Raw genomic sequence first — 18035 nt, 5'->3', positions numbered from 1 at the left:
CGTATGCTAAACCTAAAAGGAAGTCCACCATTTTGAATTTATTTTGGGAATTGCACACCATATTTTGCGTTTTGATTAAACTTTGCACACACAACGCTTGTCCAAAACATTTTAGATGGTCCTTGTCCTATTTAACAGTACCCCAACGTGCCAGTACCCCGACGTGCAAGTACCCCAACGTGGCCCGGGTTGCGAGGGCCCTTTATAGCTGCTCGCAGCTCTAGTTATTATTCTTCTTCTTCTTCTTCTTCTTTTTCTTTGTTATTATTCTTTTCCGCAAACAACCACATTTTTGAGGCACTAAACATGAACGAAAACTCACCAAACTTTACACACAGATCGGGTCTGGCGAAAAATTTGATATTTTAAAGTCGCCATACATGATAACAGAAAAATGGCTCTGTAGCGCCACCTACATAGGTTTAACGGATCCCTGTCCCGCTACGATTGTCCTATGGCTACGAAAATTGTGTGGCACCTGTAGCACATCCAGATGAACAAAAACCTCTTTGATATGTGTACCCTAAAATAGACAGGAAGTGAGGTATGAGTATTTGAATGTCCAATTTTGGCCCATTTTTGCACATTTACAGGGGTCATACTTTTGCCCGCTTCTCCTACACGGTTAACCCGATTGACTTCAAACTTGGGCTGTACCATCTCAACACCTGGGACAACATCATGGTAAAAAATCTAAAGTTTTTGACATACTATATGACGGTGGCGGGGCATCAAATTTACAGTTTCAAAATTCTTACTTAACGAAGCATTGCCGGTGGTACGTTTAATCTAGAGCTACGAAAATTGGTACACATATGTAACAGACTATGATCTACAAAAAAGCCTGTTGGTGCCATATGCTAAACCTAACAGGAAGTCCGCCAGAGGCGAGGCATCAAATTTTGTGTTTCAAAATTCTAACTTAATGAAGCATTCCCGGCTGTACATTTCACCTAGAGTTACCAATATTTGAAGACATATGTAACAGCCCTCAAGGTACAAAAAACTCTTTTTGAACCATATGCTAAACCGAACAGGAAGTCCGCCATTTTGATTTACTTTGGAACGTGTTGCCATTTTTTGGGCCATTTCATAGGGGTCTTATTTTAACGAACTCCTCCTACAGAGTTTATCCGATCATCTCCAAACTTGGTGTGATTCATCTTAAGATGTTGAAGATGAAAAGTTATTGAAAGCTTTTTATTTTGTCGCACGCTGTTGCCGTGGCATGCACAGTTTGCAAAGGAAAAAATTCCTTCTTAATGAAGCATTCCCAGTTGTACGAAGCAGCTAGAGCTACGAAAATTTGGAGACAAATGTAACAGCCCACGATGTACAAAAAAGTCTCTTGGTGCCATGTGCTAAACCCAACAGGAAGTCCCGTAGGGGCCGGGCATCACATTTTGAGCTAAAAAACTCCTCTTTAACGAAGCATTCCTGGTTGTACGTTTCACCTAGCGCTATGATAATTTAGAGGCATACATAAGAGCCCACGATGTACAAAAAAGTCTCTTGGAACCATGTGCTAAACCAAACAGGAAGTCCGCCATTTTGATTTATGATGGGATTTGTAGCCTTTTTTTGTGGCCTTTTTTAGGGGTCATATTTTAACTCCTCCTACAAAATTCATCCGACCGTGTTCAAACTTGGTGTGTTTCATCTTAAGATGTTTAAGATGCAAATTTATCGAAAGTTTTTTATTTTGTCGCACGCTGCTGCTATAGCGATGCATTGGTTGCCAAGTAAAGTGCTGCTTTGTTTTTTTTTTATCTATACATGTGTGAAAACTCGTGAAACTTTGCACACACATCAGACTTGTCATTAACATGAATTTTTAGAGATTTCTTGTGCAATTTGCAATAAATCGCACCCTCTATACATTTTTTATGGAGCATTTCCGATTGGATGATTCAAGCGCGAAATAACTAAAGATGACTTGACTTGACCTAGATTTGTGAAAACTCAGAGGCATACCTATTAGATTATTATTATTTTTTGTACCTTACAAGATTATCTCTTGTGCCACATTAAACCCCTTTGCAGGCCTGAGCCAAACCACGGTCCATACATTTGATACCACTGCTTTATTTCAATGGTCAAGTACTTCATAACCACACCTACTTATGCTTGTCCTTGCATATATAGTAGACAACAAAGAGCTCTTTCAACAAAAGACATTTCCATCTACAAAGTCATACAAGGTAAGCACTCTATAAATTCTGCAATCACTACACTTCTATTCCTAAATTATCACTTCAAATACCAACAATGGTTAATACAGCTACAAATTTCTTGTATGTTTATGAAGTATGATACTGTATTTATTTCTACTCCTTTGCTTTTCTACAGAACATGAACAAATCACCAAGCAAATTCTCTTTTGATAAAGACCCTCTAATCATCTCCATACGCAAAGATTGCCAACTTTTTTCCGTAAGTATACAATACATAAACTAAACAGGACAACTTTCTCAATCATATACAGTATGCCATACATATATGTATTAAGTTCTCATTTATTAACAGGTTTGTTAAAGGCACCTTTAGTGTGTTTTTCTGTTTGTAATGTTTCTCCACGAGCACGTCTAGCCATTGATATCATGTAGAACACATATGCTAACCTTTTAGAGACAATTGAAGCTTACTTGCACAGTAGCCACTATCTTAACCACTTAATTCACATGTCTACTTGACAACTTATTACATGTAGTGAAATGGTACTTTGTGCGTCTTATGCTTTTTTCTGAACACTGCTTTTCAACTCTTTCCTTAAAACCAATACATGCGGTACTGTTATACTGTATAAATATATATGTCCGTGTGTATATATTTGTATATTCTTTCAAATAAACTCGTTTTGACACACACAGCCATTGAGTAACATGCAACACGACCACAACGTTTTGCACCAACACGTTACCTCTGCTATTTAGAATCATGGAATCTAACATGACTGATTTTCATTGAATGCTTTGTCATTACAGTATGCATGCATTGATCATGCTTCCAGTCGCAACGACTTATACCAGCGCAGCCTTGATCTTCATTCCCAAATGAACCAACTAGTCCATGTGACTCGAGTCAATCGAGCACTTGAAAAACAGATAGACTTCAAAACCAAGCTTGTGAAAGAACTCCAGACTGCATTGGATATAAAGGATGCATGTGATGCAGTTGTCCGTGATGGTAAGCTATATGACATGGAAGACACACAAACACTAACACAGCAAGCATCCCCATCCTTCACATTGTGTATAATGAATGACATGTTTGACAATGGACATTTTTAAATTTTTTTGTTAATGCACGTTCCTTTTTTTCTGTTAGGAATATCTTGAAGGTAACATTGGACTGTTAACTAAAACACTGACTGATTATTGAGCCGCAATTTCTCAATGTATATAATGTGAATACATACTACACTTGATTACTTTCAAATGTGACTGATATCATGTAGCTATGCTGTGATCTTGCCCTCTTTCATCCACTGATAGACACTTCAAAGTTCTTTTTTTTCTGTATCTTCTCAAAATAACTGACATATTCATGGAAAAGATTGTATTTAAATTCTATCATTATTAATTACTATTATTATGTTTATGTCTTTGCCCCTGATTATGATGTTTCTATACCATAGATTTTTTTTTTAAATTTTTTTGGACATACTGTGACTTGACCATTACAATACTAATTTTTACTAAGAAAAAATCAATCACACACCATAATATTTTATACTTATCCTGCATGTATCTGGACACACCATGCCAAATTTTACACTTACATAACCATTTATGTACCTGTCGTATCCTTACTTTTATTCATCATTTCATCACACAATCCTAAAACATTGCTTTTTGACCCAGAGGATTCAACTATACCATTTTTGCGTGTCTTATTACTTACTAGCTATATTATTTATTAACGGGCAAAAACTATGAATATAAGATCACCGTCAAATATTACGTCTGTAATATCCATATACAGTGCATTACATAATATGCATTTGTATTAAGACACTACCATGCTAAAAATATGCACACGACTGTTCTGTAAACTACACCTAAGACAACCAAACTTCACAGATCTAACATGATTCTTCATTCTTTTTTGTTCTACAGATGTATCAAATGCTGCCACACAGACAGAAGAAGCCACTGAGGACATGCACGAAGACGATGATCACAATATAACAGGACAGGTTAACCCCCCTGAAGTTTTAGCCCGCAGGTCAAAGCGTCCTAGGACTAATTCATCCATGGAGGTTACATTATCCTAAGACAGACTATGTGCTAACCCAAACTCTTTGACCCCAAGGGATTCATCTGTCCCAGAAAACTTTTACACTAAAGAGTTTATCTGTCCTAGGGCGCTGTTAACCCCAGGTTAAAGTGTTATTTAATCTGTCCTGTTACAACAGCTATACATAAACAGCTGCATTCCTCTCCTGTTCCATCTCTCGCACTTCTTTCATCTCTTTTTCTCCTCTACTTATACCTATGCTTGCTCATGTGCTTTTTTCCCCTTTAGATGATGTCATTGGTTAGCCTGCTTCAAAGCTACATTTTTTCTTGAATAACTGTCACACATTTACTGTTTGCTGGACCCTACAAAACTGTCACAATACTTCACTATGTCATGAATACATATGTGTTGCACAGCGACACCACATTAAGAGTCATCAAAAAGCTTTTTATTTGATCACACACCATCTCTGTGCCATGCAATGTTTTCAAATGAACAGATGCTGGTTTTGAATATCAAACGAGCGACTTTTCATGAAACTTTGCACACACATCAGAAAGTCCACACTTTTGAATTTATTTTGGGAATTGTGCATCATTTTTGGCCTTTTACTGCACCTTTTTACACACAAGGCACGGCAAATGCATTTCTATTTTCCATGGTCCTTGTCTATTTAACAGTACCCCAACGTGCAAGTCCCCCGACTTGCATATACCCCAACGTGGCCCGGGTTGCGAGGGCCCTTTATAGCTGCTCGCAGCTCTAGTTATTATTATTCTTATTATTATTCTTCTCCGCAAACAATCGCATTTTTGAGACACTAAACGTGACCGAAAACTCACCAAACTTTACACGCACATCAGGCCTGGCGAAAAATTTTATATTTTAAAGTCGCCATACATGATAACAGAAAAATGGCTCCTTAGCGCCCCCTACATAGGTTAAACGGATCCCTGTCCTGCTACGATTGTCCGACGGCTATGAAAATTGTGTGGCACCTGTAGCACATCCCAATGAACAAAAACCTCTTTGAAGTGTGTACCCTAAAATAGACAGAAAGTGAGGTATGAGTATTTAAATGTCCAATTTTGGCCCAGTTTTGCATATTTACAGGGGTCATACTTTTGCCCGCTTCTCCTACACGGTTAACCCGATTGACTTCAAACTTGGGATGTACCATCTCAACACCTGGGACAACATCATTGTGAAAAATGAAAAGTTTTTGATATACTATATGACAGCGGCGGCGCATCAAATTTAGAGTTTAAAAATTCTTACTTCACGAGGCATTGCCGGTTGTACGTTTAATCTAGAGCTACGAAAATTGGTACACATATGTAACAGACTATGACCTACAAAAAACTCTTTTTGAACCATATGCTAAACCTAACAGGAAGTCCACCATTTTGATTTATTTTGGAACGTGTTGCCATTTTTTTGGCCATTTCATTGGGGTCTTATTTTAACGAACTCCTCCTACAGTGTTTATCCGATCATCTTCAAACTTGGTGTGATTCATCTTAAGATGTTGAAGATGAAAAGTTATTGAAAGCTTTGTATTTCGTCGCACGCTGTTGTCATGGCATGCACTGTTTGCAAAGGAAAAAAAGTATCCTTAAAGAAGCATTGCCAGTTGTACGAAGCAGCTAGAGCTACGAAAATTTGTAGACATATGTAACAGCCCAAGATGTACAAAAAAGTCTCTTGGTGCCCTGTGCTAAACCCAACAGGAAGTCCCCCAGGGGCCGGGCATCACATTTTGAGCTAAAAAAAACTCCTCTTTAACAAAGCATACCCGGCTGTACGTTTCACCTAGAGTTACCAAAATTTGTAGAGGTATATAACAGCCCTCGAGGTACAAAAAACTCTTTTTGAACCATATGCTAAACCTAACAGGACGTCCGCCATTTTGATTTACTTTGGAATGTGTTGCCATTTTTTTTTGGCCATTTCATAGGAGTCATATTTTAACAAACTGCTCCTACAGAGTTTATCCGATCATCTTCAAACTTGGTGTGATTCATCTTAAGATGTTGAAAATGAAAAGTTATTGAAAGTTTTTTATTTCGTCACACGCTGTTATCGTGGCATGCACTTTTTGCAAAGGAAAAAAATCCTTCTTAATGAAGCATTCCCAGTTGTACGAAGCAGCTAGAGCGACGAAAAATTGTAGACATATGTAACAGCCCAGGATGTACAAAAATGTCTCTTGGTGCCATGTGCTAAACGCAACAGGAAGTCCCCCAGGGGCCGGGCATCACATTTTGAGCTAAAAAATTCCTCTTTAACGAAGCATTCCCGGTTGTACGTTTCACCTAGCGCTATGATAATTTGCAGGCATACATAAGAGCCCACGATGTACAAAAAAGTCTCCTGGAACCATGTGCTAAACCAAACAGGAAGTCCGCCATTTTGATTTATGATGGGATTTGTTGCCATTTTTTGTGGCCTTTTTCAGGGGTCATATTTTAACGAACCCCTCCTACAAAATTTATCCGACTGTCTTCAAACTTGGTATGTTTCATCTTAAGATGTTTAAGATGCAAAGTAATCGAAAGTTTTTTATTTTGTCACACGCTGTTGCCATAGCAATGCATGGGAATTGCACACCATATTTTGCGTTTTGATTAAACAGACAAAGCATTCCTGGTTGTACGTTTCACCTAAAGCTATGATAATTTGCAGGCAAACATAAGAGCTCAGGATGTACAAAAAAGTCTCTTGGAGCCATATGCTAAACCAATCAGGAAGTCCACCATTTTGATTTACGATGGGATTTGTTGCCATTTTTTGTGGCCTTTTTCAGGGGTCATATTTTAACGAACTCCTCGTACAAAGTTCATCCGACCGTCTTCAAACTTGGTGTGTTTCATCTTAAGATGTTTAAGATGCAAAGTTATCGAAAGTTTTTTATTTTGTCGCACGCTGCTGCTATAGCGATGCATTGTTTGCCAAGTAAAGTGCTGCTTTGTTTTTTTATCTATACATGTGTGAAAACTCATGAAACTTTGCAAACACATCAGACTTGTCATGAACATGAATTTTTAGAGATTTATTGTGCAATTTGCAATAAATAGCGCCCTCTAGACATTTTCATGAAGTATTTCCGATTGTATGATTCTGCTAGATTTGTGAAAATTAGGACAGACCCCTATCAGCCTAATACCTACAAAAAAGTATTATGTAGCCATTTGCCAAACCAAAGAGGAAGTCCGCTATTTTGATTTTATTTTGGGAATTATACATCATTTTTGGCCTCTTTCATTAAACTTTGCACAGACAAGGCATGGAAAAAACTAACATTTTAAATGGTCCTTGTTCCATGTAACAGTACCCCAACGTGCCAGTACCCTGACGTGCAAGTAACCCAACGTTGTGCTCAATAGCGCCCTCTATGCATTTTTATCGAGCATTTCCAATTGTATGATTCAAGCGATACACAACTAAAGATGACTTGACCTAGATTTGTGAAAACTGGGAGGCATACCTATTAGCTTAAGACCTACAAAAAGTATTCTGTAGCCGTATGCTAAACCTAAAAGGAAGTCCGCCATTTTGAATTTATTTAGGGAATTGCACACCATCTTTGGCCTTTTGCACTTACAAAGCTTGTCAAAAACATTTTAGATGGTCCTTGTCCGATTTGACAGTACCCCAACGTGCCAGTACCCCGACGTGCAAGTACCCCAACGTGGCCCAGGTTGCGAGGGCCCTTTATAGCTGCTCGCAGCTCTAGTTCTTATTATTATTCTTCTCCGCAAACAATCGCATTTTTGAGACACTAAACGTGACCGAAAACTCACCAAACTTTACACGCACATCAGGCCTGGCGAAAAATTTGATATTTTAAAGTCGCCATACATGATAACAGAAAAATGGCTCCTTAGCGCCCCCTACATAGGTTAAACGGATCCCTGTCCCGCTACGATTGTCCGACGGCTATGAAAATTGTGTGGCACCTGTAGCACATCCCAATGAACAAAACCCTCTTTGAAGTGTGTACCCTAAAATAGACAGAAAGTGAGGTATGAGTATTTAAATGTCCAATTTTTGCCAATTTTTGCACATTTACAGGGGTCATACTTTTGCCCGCTTCTCCTACACGGTTAACCCGATTGACTTCAAACTTGGGATGTACCATCTCAACACCTGGGACAACATCATTGTGAAAAATGAAAAGTTTTTGATATACTATATGACGGCGGCGGCGCATCAAATTTAGAGTTTAAAAATTCTTACTTCACGAGGCATTGCCGGTTGTACGTTTAATCTAGAGCTACGAAAATTGGTACACATATGTAACAGGCTATGACCTACAAAAAACTCTTTTTGAACCATATGCTAAACCTAACAGGAAGTCCACCATTTTGATTTATTTTGGAACGTGTTGCCATTTTTTTGGCCATTTCATTGGAGTCTTATTTTAACGAACTCCTCCTACAGTGTTTATCCGATCATCTTCAAACTTGGTGTGATTCATCTTAAGATGTTGAAGATGAAAAGTTATTGAAAGCTTTGTATTTCGTCGCACGCTGTTGTCATGGCATGCACTGTTTGCAAAGGAAAAAAAATATCCTTAAAGAAGCATTGCCAGTTGTACGAAGCAGCTAGAGCTACGAAAATTTGTAGACATATGTAACAGCCCAAGATGTACAAAAAAGTCTCCTGGTGCCCTGTGCTAAACCCAACAGGAAGTCCCCCAGGGGCCGGGCATCACATTTTGAGCTAAAAAAAACTCCTCTTTAACAAAGCATACCCGGCTGTACGTTTCACCTAGAGTTACCAAAATTTGTAGAGGTATATAACAGCCCTCGATTTACAAAAAACTCTTTTTGAACCATATGCTAAACCTAACAGGACGTCCGCCATTTTGATTTACTTTGGAATGTGTTGCCATTTTTTTTGGCCATTTCATAGGGGTCATATTTTAACAAACTCCTCCTACAGAGTTTATCCGATCATCTTCAAACTTGGTGTGATTCATCTTAAGATGTTGAAAATGAAAAGTTATTGAAAGTTTTTTATTTCGTCACATGCTGTTATCGTGGCATGCACTTTTTGCAAAGGAAAAAAATCCTTCTTAATGAAGCATTCCCAGTTGTACGAAGCAGCTAGAGTGACGAAAAATTGTAGACATATGTAACAGCCCAGGATCTACAAAAATGTCTCTTGGTGCCATGTGCTAAACGCAACAGGAAGTCCCCCAGGGGCCGGGCATCACATTTTGAGCTAAAAAACTCCTCTTTAACTAAGCATTCCCGGTTGTACGTTTCACCTAGCGCTATGATAATTTGCAGGCATACATAAGAGCCCACGATGTACAAAAAAGTCTCTTGGAACCATGGGCTAAACCAAACAGGAAGTCCGCCATTTTGATTTATGATGGGATTTGTTGCCATTTTTTGTGGCCTTTTTCAGGGGTCATATTTTAACGAACCCCTCCTACAAAATTTATCCGACTGTCTTCAAACTTGGTATGTTTCATCTTAAGATGTTTAAGATGCAAAGTAATCGAAAGTTTTTTATTTTGTCACACGCTGTTGCCATAGCAATGCATGGGAATTGCACACCATATTTTGCGTTTTGATTAAACACCTAAAGCTATGATAATTTGCAGGCAAACATAAGAGCTCAGGATGTACAAAAAAAGTCTCTTGGAGCAATATGCTAAACCAATCAGGAAGTCCACCATTTTGATTTACGTTGGGATTTGTAGCCATTTTTTGTGGCCTTTTTTAGGGGTCATATTTTAACGAACTCCTCCTACAAAATTTATCCGACTGTCTTTAAACTTGGTGTGCTTCATCTTAAGATGTTTAAGATGCAAAGTTATCGAAAGTTATTTATTTTGTCGCACGCCGTTGTCATGGCGATGCATTGTTTGCCAAGTAAAATGTTACTTTTTTTTTTGGGTCTAAACATGTGCAAAAACTCATGAAACTTTACACACACATCAGGCTTGTCATCAGCATGAATATTTTAGAGATTTCTTATTCAATTTGCAATAAATGGTTCAATAGCGCCCTCTAGACATTTTTATGAAGCTTTTGCAAATGTTTTGTGTTTTATGATTCAGCTAGATTTGTAAAAATTGGGATACCTATCAGCCTAAGACTTACAAAAAGGTTTCTAAAGCCATATGCTGAATCAAAAAGGAAGTCTGCCATTTTGATTTACTTTGGTATTTGTAGCCATTTTTTGGGGCCTTTTATAGGGGTCATATTTTCAACAGACTTATCAGATCGTCTTCATTCTTTGGCGTGTTTCATCTTAAGATATTTAAGATGAAAAGTTATTGAATTTTTTTATTTTGTCACACGCCTTTGCTGTAGCCATGCATTGTTTGTGAAGAAAAATGGTTTTTTGAGAGTCTAAATATGGGTGAAAACTCACAAAACTTTGCACACGCACCAGACCTGTCTAGAACATGAATATTTTATTTAGAGATTTGTTGTGCTATTTGTAATAAATGGCTCAATAGCGCCCTCTAGACATTTTTATGAAGTCTTTCCGATTATATGATTCAGCTAGATGTGTGAATATTGGCAGGCATGCCGAATATATTCAAAAAGTATTCTATATAGCCATGTGCCAATCCATTTTGATTTTATTTTGTTAATTGTGCATCGTTTTTGGCCTTTCCATGAAACTTTAAAAACACAAAGCATGGCAAAAACGTTTACAATTTAGATGGTTTCCTATTTGACAGTACCCCAACATGCCAGTACCCCGACGTGCAAATACCCCAACGTGGCCCGGGTTGCGAGGGCCCTTTATAGCTGCTCGCAGCTCTAGTTATTCTTCTTCTTCTTCTTTGTTATTATTCTTTTCCGCAAACAACCACATTTTTGAGGCACTAAACATGAACGAAAACTCACCAAACTTTACACGCAGATCGGGTCTGGCGAAAAATTTGATATTTTAAAGTCGCCATACATGATAACAGAAAAATGGCTCTGTAGCGCCACCTACATAGGTTTAACGGATCCCTGTCCCGCTACGATTGTCCTATGGCTACGAAAATAGTGTGGCACCTGTAGCACATCCAGATGAACAAAAACCTCTTTGATATGTGTACCCTAAAATAGACAGGAAGTGAGGTATGAGTATTTGAATGTCCAATTTTGGCCCATTTTTGCACATTTACAGGGGTCATACTTTTGCCCGCTTCTCCTACACGGTTAACCCGATTGACTTCAAACTTGGGCTGTACCATCTCAACACCTGGGACAACATCATGGTAAAAAATCTAAAGTTTTTGACATACTATATGACGGTGGCGGGGCATCAAATTTACAGTTTCAAAATTCTTACTTAACGAAGCATTGCCGGTGGTACGTTTAATCTAGAGCTACGAAAATTGGTACACATATGTAACAGACTATGATCTACAAAAAAGCCTGTTGGTGCCATATGCTAAACCTAACAGGAAGTCCGCCAGAGGCGAGGCATCAAATTTTGTGTTTCAAAATTCTAACTTAATGAAGCATTCCCGGCTGTACATTTCACCTAGAGTTACCAATATTTGAAGACATATGTAACAGCCCTCAAGGTACAAAAAACTCTTTTTGAACCATATGCTAAACCGAACAGGAAGTCCGCCATTTTGATTTACTTTGGAACGTGTTGCCATTTTTTGGGCCATTTCATAGGGGTCTTATTTTAACGAACTCCTCCTACAGAGTTTATCCGATCATCTCCAAACTTGGTGTGATTCATCTTAAGATGTTGAAGATGAAAAGTTATTGAAAGCTTTTTATTTTGTCGCACGCTGTTGCCGTGGCATGCACAGTTTGCAAAGGAAAAAATTACTTCTTAATGAAGCATTCCCAGTTGTACGAAGCAGCTAGAGCTACGAAAATTTGGAGACAAATGTAACAGCCCACGATGTACAAAAAAGTCTCTTGGTGCCATGTGCTAAACCCAACAGGAGGTCCCGTAGGGGCCGGGCATCACATTTTGAGCTAAAAAACTCCTCTTTAACGAAGCATTCCCGGTTGTACGTTTCACCTAGCGCTATGATAATTTAGAGGCATACATAAGAGCCCACGATGTACAAAAAAGTCTCTTGGAACCATGTGCTAAACCAAACAGGAAGTCCGCCATTTTGATTTATGATGGGATTTGTAGACTTTTTTCGTGGCCTTTTTTAGGGGTCATATTTTAACTCCTCCTACAAAATTCATCCGACCGTGTTCAAACTTGGTGTGTTTCATCTTAAGATGTTTAAGATGCAAATTTATCGAAAGTTTTTTATTTTGTCGCACGCTGCTGCTATAGCGATGCATTGGTTGCCAAGTAAAGTGCTGCTTTGTTTTTTTTTATCTATACATGTGTGAAAACTCGTGAAACTTTGCACACACATCAGACTTGTCATTAACATGAATTTTTAGCGATTTCTTGTGCAATTTGCAATAAATCGCACCCTCTATACATTTTTTATGGAGCATTTCCGATTGGATGATTCAAGCGCAAAATAACTAAAGATGACTTGACTTGACCTAGATTTGTGAAAACTCAGAGGCATACCTATTATATTATTATTATTTTTTGTACCTTACAAGATTATCTCTTGTGCCACATTAAACCCCTTTGCAGGCCTGAGCCAAACCACGGTCCATACATTTGATACCACTGCTTTATTTCAATGGTCAAGTACTTCATAACCACACCTACTTATGCTTGTCCTTGCATATATAGTAGACAACAAAGAGCTCTTTCAACAAAAGACATTTCCATCTACAAAGTCATACAAGGTAAGCACTCTATAAATTCTGCAATCACTACACTTCTATTCCTAAATTATCACTTCAAATACCAACAATGGTTAATACAGCTACAAATTTCTTGTATGTTTATGAAGTATGATACTGTATTTATTTCTACTCCTTTGCTTTTCTACAGAACATGAACAAATCAACAAGCAAATTCTCTTTTGATAAAGACCCTCTAATCATCTCCATACGCAAAGATTGCCAACTTTTTTCCGTAAGTATACAATACATAAACTAAACAGGACAACTTTCTCAATCATATACAGTATGCCATACATATATGTATTAAGTTCTCATTTATTAACAGGTTTGTTAAAGGCACCTTTAGTGTGTTTTTCTGTTTGTAATGTTTCTCCACGAGCACGTCTAGCCATTGATATCATGTAGAACACATATGCTAACCTTTTAGAGACAATTGAAGCTTACTTGCACAGTAGCCACTATCTTAACCACTTAATTCACATGTCTACTTGACAACTTATTACATGTAGTGAAATGGTACTTTGTGCGTCTTATGCTTTTTTCTGAACACTGCTTTTCAACTCTTTCCTTAAAACCAATACATGCGGCACTGTTATACTGTATAAATATATATGTCCGTGTGTATATATTTGTATATTCTTTCAAATAAACTCGTTTTGACACACACAGCCATTGAGTAACATGCAACACGACCACAACGTTTTGCACCAACACGTTACCTCTGCTATTTAGAATCATGGAATCTAACATGACTGATTTTCATTGAATGCTTTGTCATTACAGTATGCATGCATTGATCATGCTTTCAGTCGCAACGACTTATACCAGCGCAGCCTTGATCTTCATTCCCAAATGAACCAACTAGTCCATGTGACTCGAGTCAATCGAGCACTTGAAAAACAGATAGACTTCAAAACCAAGCTTGTGAAAGAACTCCAGACTGCATTGGATATAAAGGATGCATGTGATGCATTTGTCCGTGATGGTAAGCTATATGACATGGAAGACACACAAACACTAACACAGCAAGCATCCCCATCCTACACATTGTGTATAATGAATGACATGTTTGACAATGGACATTTTTACATTTTTTTGTTAATGCACGTTCCTTTTTTTCTGTTAGGAATATCTTGAAGGTAACATTGGACTGTTAACTAAAACACTGACTGATTGTTGAGCCGCAATTTCTCAATGTATATAATGTGAATACATACTACACTTGATTACTTTCAAATGTGACTGATATCATGTAGCTATGCTGCGATCTTGCCCTCTTTCATCCACTGATAGACACTTCAAAGTTCTTTTTTTTCTGTATCTTCTCAAAATAACTGACATATTCATGGAAAAGATTGTATTTAAATTCTATCGTTATTAATTACTATTATTATGTTTATGTCTTTGCCCCTGATTATGATGTTTCTATACCATAGATTTTTTTTTTTTTAAATTTTTTGGACATACTGTGACTTGACCTTTACAATACTAATTTTTACTAAGAAAAAATCAATCACACACCATAATATTTTATACTTATCCTGCATGTATCTGGACACACCATGCCAAATTTGACACTTACATAACCATTTATGTACCTGTCGTATCCTTACTTTTATTCATCATTTCATCACACAATCCTAAAACATTGCTTTTTGACCCAGAGGATTCAACTATACCATTTTTGCGTGTCTTATTACTTACTAGCTATATTATTTATTAACGGGCAAAAACTATGAATATAAGATCACCGTCAAATATTACGTCTGTAATATCCATATACAGTGCATTACATAATATGCATTTGTATTAAGACACTACCATGCTAAAAATATGCACACGACTGTTCTGTAAACTACACCTAAGACAACCAAGCTTCACAGATCTAACATGATTCTTCATTCTTTTTTGTTCTACAGATGTATCAAATGCTGCCACACAGACAGAAGAAGCCACTGAGGACATGCACGAAGACGATGATCACAATATAACAGGACAGGTTAACCCCCCTGAAGTTTTAGCCCGCAGGTCAAAGCGTCCTAGGACTAATTCATCCATGGAGGTTACATTATCCTAAGACAGACTATGTGCTAACCCAAACTCTTTGACCCCAAGGGATTCATCTGTCCCAGAAAACTTTTACACTAAAGAGTTTATCTGTCCTAGGGCGCTGTTAACCCCAGGTTAAAGTGTTATTTAATCTGTCCTGTTACAACAGCTATACATAAACAGCTGCATTCCTCTCCTGTTCCATCTCTCGCACTTCTTTCATCTCTTTTTCTCCTCTACTTATACCTATGCTTGCTCATGTGCTTTTTTCCCCTTTAGATGATGTCATTGGTTAGCCTGCTTCAAAGCTACATTTTTTTCTTGAATAACTGTCACACATTTACTGTTTGCTGGACCCTACAAAACTGTCACAATACTTCACTATGTCATGAATACATATGTGTTGCACAGCGACACCACATTAAGAGTCATCAAAAAGCTTTTTATTTGATCACACACCATCTCTGTGCCATGCAATGTTTTCAAATAAACAGATGCTGGTTTTGAATATCAAACGAGCGACTTTTCATGAAACTTTGCACACACATCAGAAAGTCCACACTTTTGAATTTATTTTGGGAATTGTGCATCATTTTTGGCCTTTTACTGCACCTTTTTACACACAAGGCACGGCAAATGCATTTCTATTTTCCATGGTCCTTGTCTATTTAACAGTACCCCAACGTGCAAGTCCCCCGACTTGCATATACCCCAACGTGGCCCGGGTTGCGAGGGCCCTTTATAGCTGCTCGCAGCTCTAGTTATTAGGGCCCGAGCAGCGGCGGCGGCGGTGCCGCTGCGAGGCCCTATTGTTTTTGTAGGAATTCTTCTTATTATTATTCTTATTATTATTATTCTTATTATTATTCTTCTCCGCAAACAATCGCATTTTTGAGACGCTAAACGTGAACGAAAACTCACCAAACTTTACACGCACATCAGGCCTGGCGAAAAATTTGATATTTTAAAGTCGCCATACATGATAACAGAAAAATGGCTCCATAGCGCCACCTACATAGGTTAAACGGATCCCTGTCCCGCTACGATTGTCCTATGGCGACGAAAATTGTGTGGCACCCGTAGCACATCCAGATGAACAAAAACCTCTTTGATGTGTGTACCCTAAAATAGACAGAAAGTGAGGTATGATCATCTGACTGTCCAATTTTGGCCCAGTTTTGCACATTTACAGGGGTCATACTTTTGCCCGCTTCTCCTACACGGTTAACCCGATTAACTTCAAACTTGGGATGGACCATCTCAACACCTGGGACAACATCATTGTAAAAAATCTAAAGTTTTTGATATACTATATGACGTCGGCGACGCATCAAATTTAGAGTTTAAAAATTCTTACTTCATGAAGCATTGCCGGTTGTACGTTTAATCTAGAGCTACGAAAATTTGTACACATATGTAACAGGCTATGACCTACAAAAAACTCTTTTTGAACCATATGCTAAACCTCACAGGAAGTCCGCCATTTTGATTTATTTTGGAACGTGTTGCCATTTTTTTGGCCATTTCATTGGGGTCTTATTTTAACGAACTCCTCCTACAGTGTTTATCCGATCATCTTCAAACTTGGTGTGATTCATCTTAAGATGTTGAAGATGAAAAGTTATTGAAAGCTTTGTATTTCATCGCACGCTGTTGTCATGGCATGCACTGTTTGCAAAGGAAAAAAAATATCCTTAAAGAAGCATTGCCAGTTGTACGAAGCAGCTAGAGCTACGAAAATTTGTAGACATATGTAACAGCCCAAGATGTACAAAAAAGTCTCTTGGTGCCCTGTGCTAAACCCAACAGGAAGTCCCCCAGGGGCCGGGCATCACATTTTAAGCTAAAAAACTCCTCTTTAACAAAGCATACCCGGCTGTACGTTTCACCTAGAGTTACCAAAATTTGTAGAGGTATATAACAGCCCTCGAGGTACAAAAAACTCTTTTTGAACCATATGCTAAACCTAACAGGATGTCCGCCATTTTTATTTACTTTGGAATGTGTTGCCATTTTTTGGGCCATTTCATAGGGGTCATATTTTAACGAACTCCTCCTACAGAGTTTATCCGATCATCTTCAAACTTGGTGTGACTCATCTTAAGAGGTTGAGGATGACAAGTTATTGAAAGCTCTTTATTTCGTCGCACGCTGTTGTCGTGGCATGCACTTTTTGCAAAGGAAAAAAATCCCTCTTAATGAAGCATTCCCAGTTGTACGAAGTAGCTAGAGCTACAAAAAATTGTAGACATATGTAACAGCCCACAGTGTACAAAAAAGTCTCTTGGTGCCATGTGCTAAACCCAACAGGAAGTCCCCCAGGGGCCGGGCATCACATTTTGAGCTAGAAAACTCCTCTTTAACGAAGCATTCCCGGTTGTACGTTTCACCTAGCGCGATGATAATTTGCAGGCATACATAAGAGCCCACGATGTACAAAAAAGTCTCTTGGAACCATGTGATAAACCAAACAGGAAGTCTGCCATTTTGATTTACGATGGGATTTGTTGCCATTTTTTGTGGCCTTTTTCAGTTGTCATATTTTAACGAACTCCTCGTACAAAGTTCATCCGACCGTCTTCAAACTTGGTGTGTTTCATCTTAAGATGTTTAAGATGCAAAGTTATCAAAAGTTTTTTATTTTGTCGCACGCTGCTGCTATAGCGATGCAGTTTGCCAAGTGAAGTGCTGCTTTGTTTTTTTATCTATACATGTGTGAAAACTTATGAAACTTTGCAAACACATCAGACTTGTCATGAACATGAATTTTTAGAGATTTATTGTGCAATTTGCAATAAATAGCGGCCTCTAGACATTTTTATGAAGTATTTCCGATTGTATGATTCTGCTAGATTTGTGAAAATTAGGACAGACCCCTATCAGCCTAATACCTACAAAAAAGTATTATGTAGCCATTTGCCAAACCAAAGAGGAAGTCCGCTATTTTGATTTTATTTTGGGAATTATACATCATTTTTGGCCTCTTTC

The sequence above is a fragment of the Festucalex cinctus genome, chromosome 10 (assembly GCF_051991245.1).
Source record: "Festucalex cinctus isolate MCC-2025b chromosome 10, RoL_Fcin_1.0, whole genome shotgun sequence".
Lineage (NCBI taxonomy): Eukaryota > Metazoa > Chordata > Actinopteri > Syngnathiformes > Syngnathidae > Festucalex > Festucalex cinctus.
Note: the sequence above shows the minus strand (reverse complement) of the source record.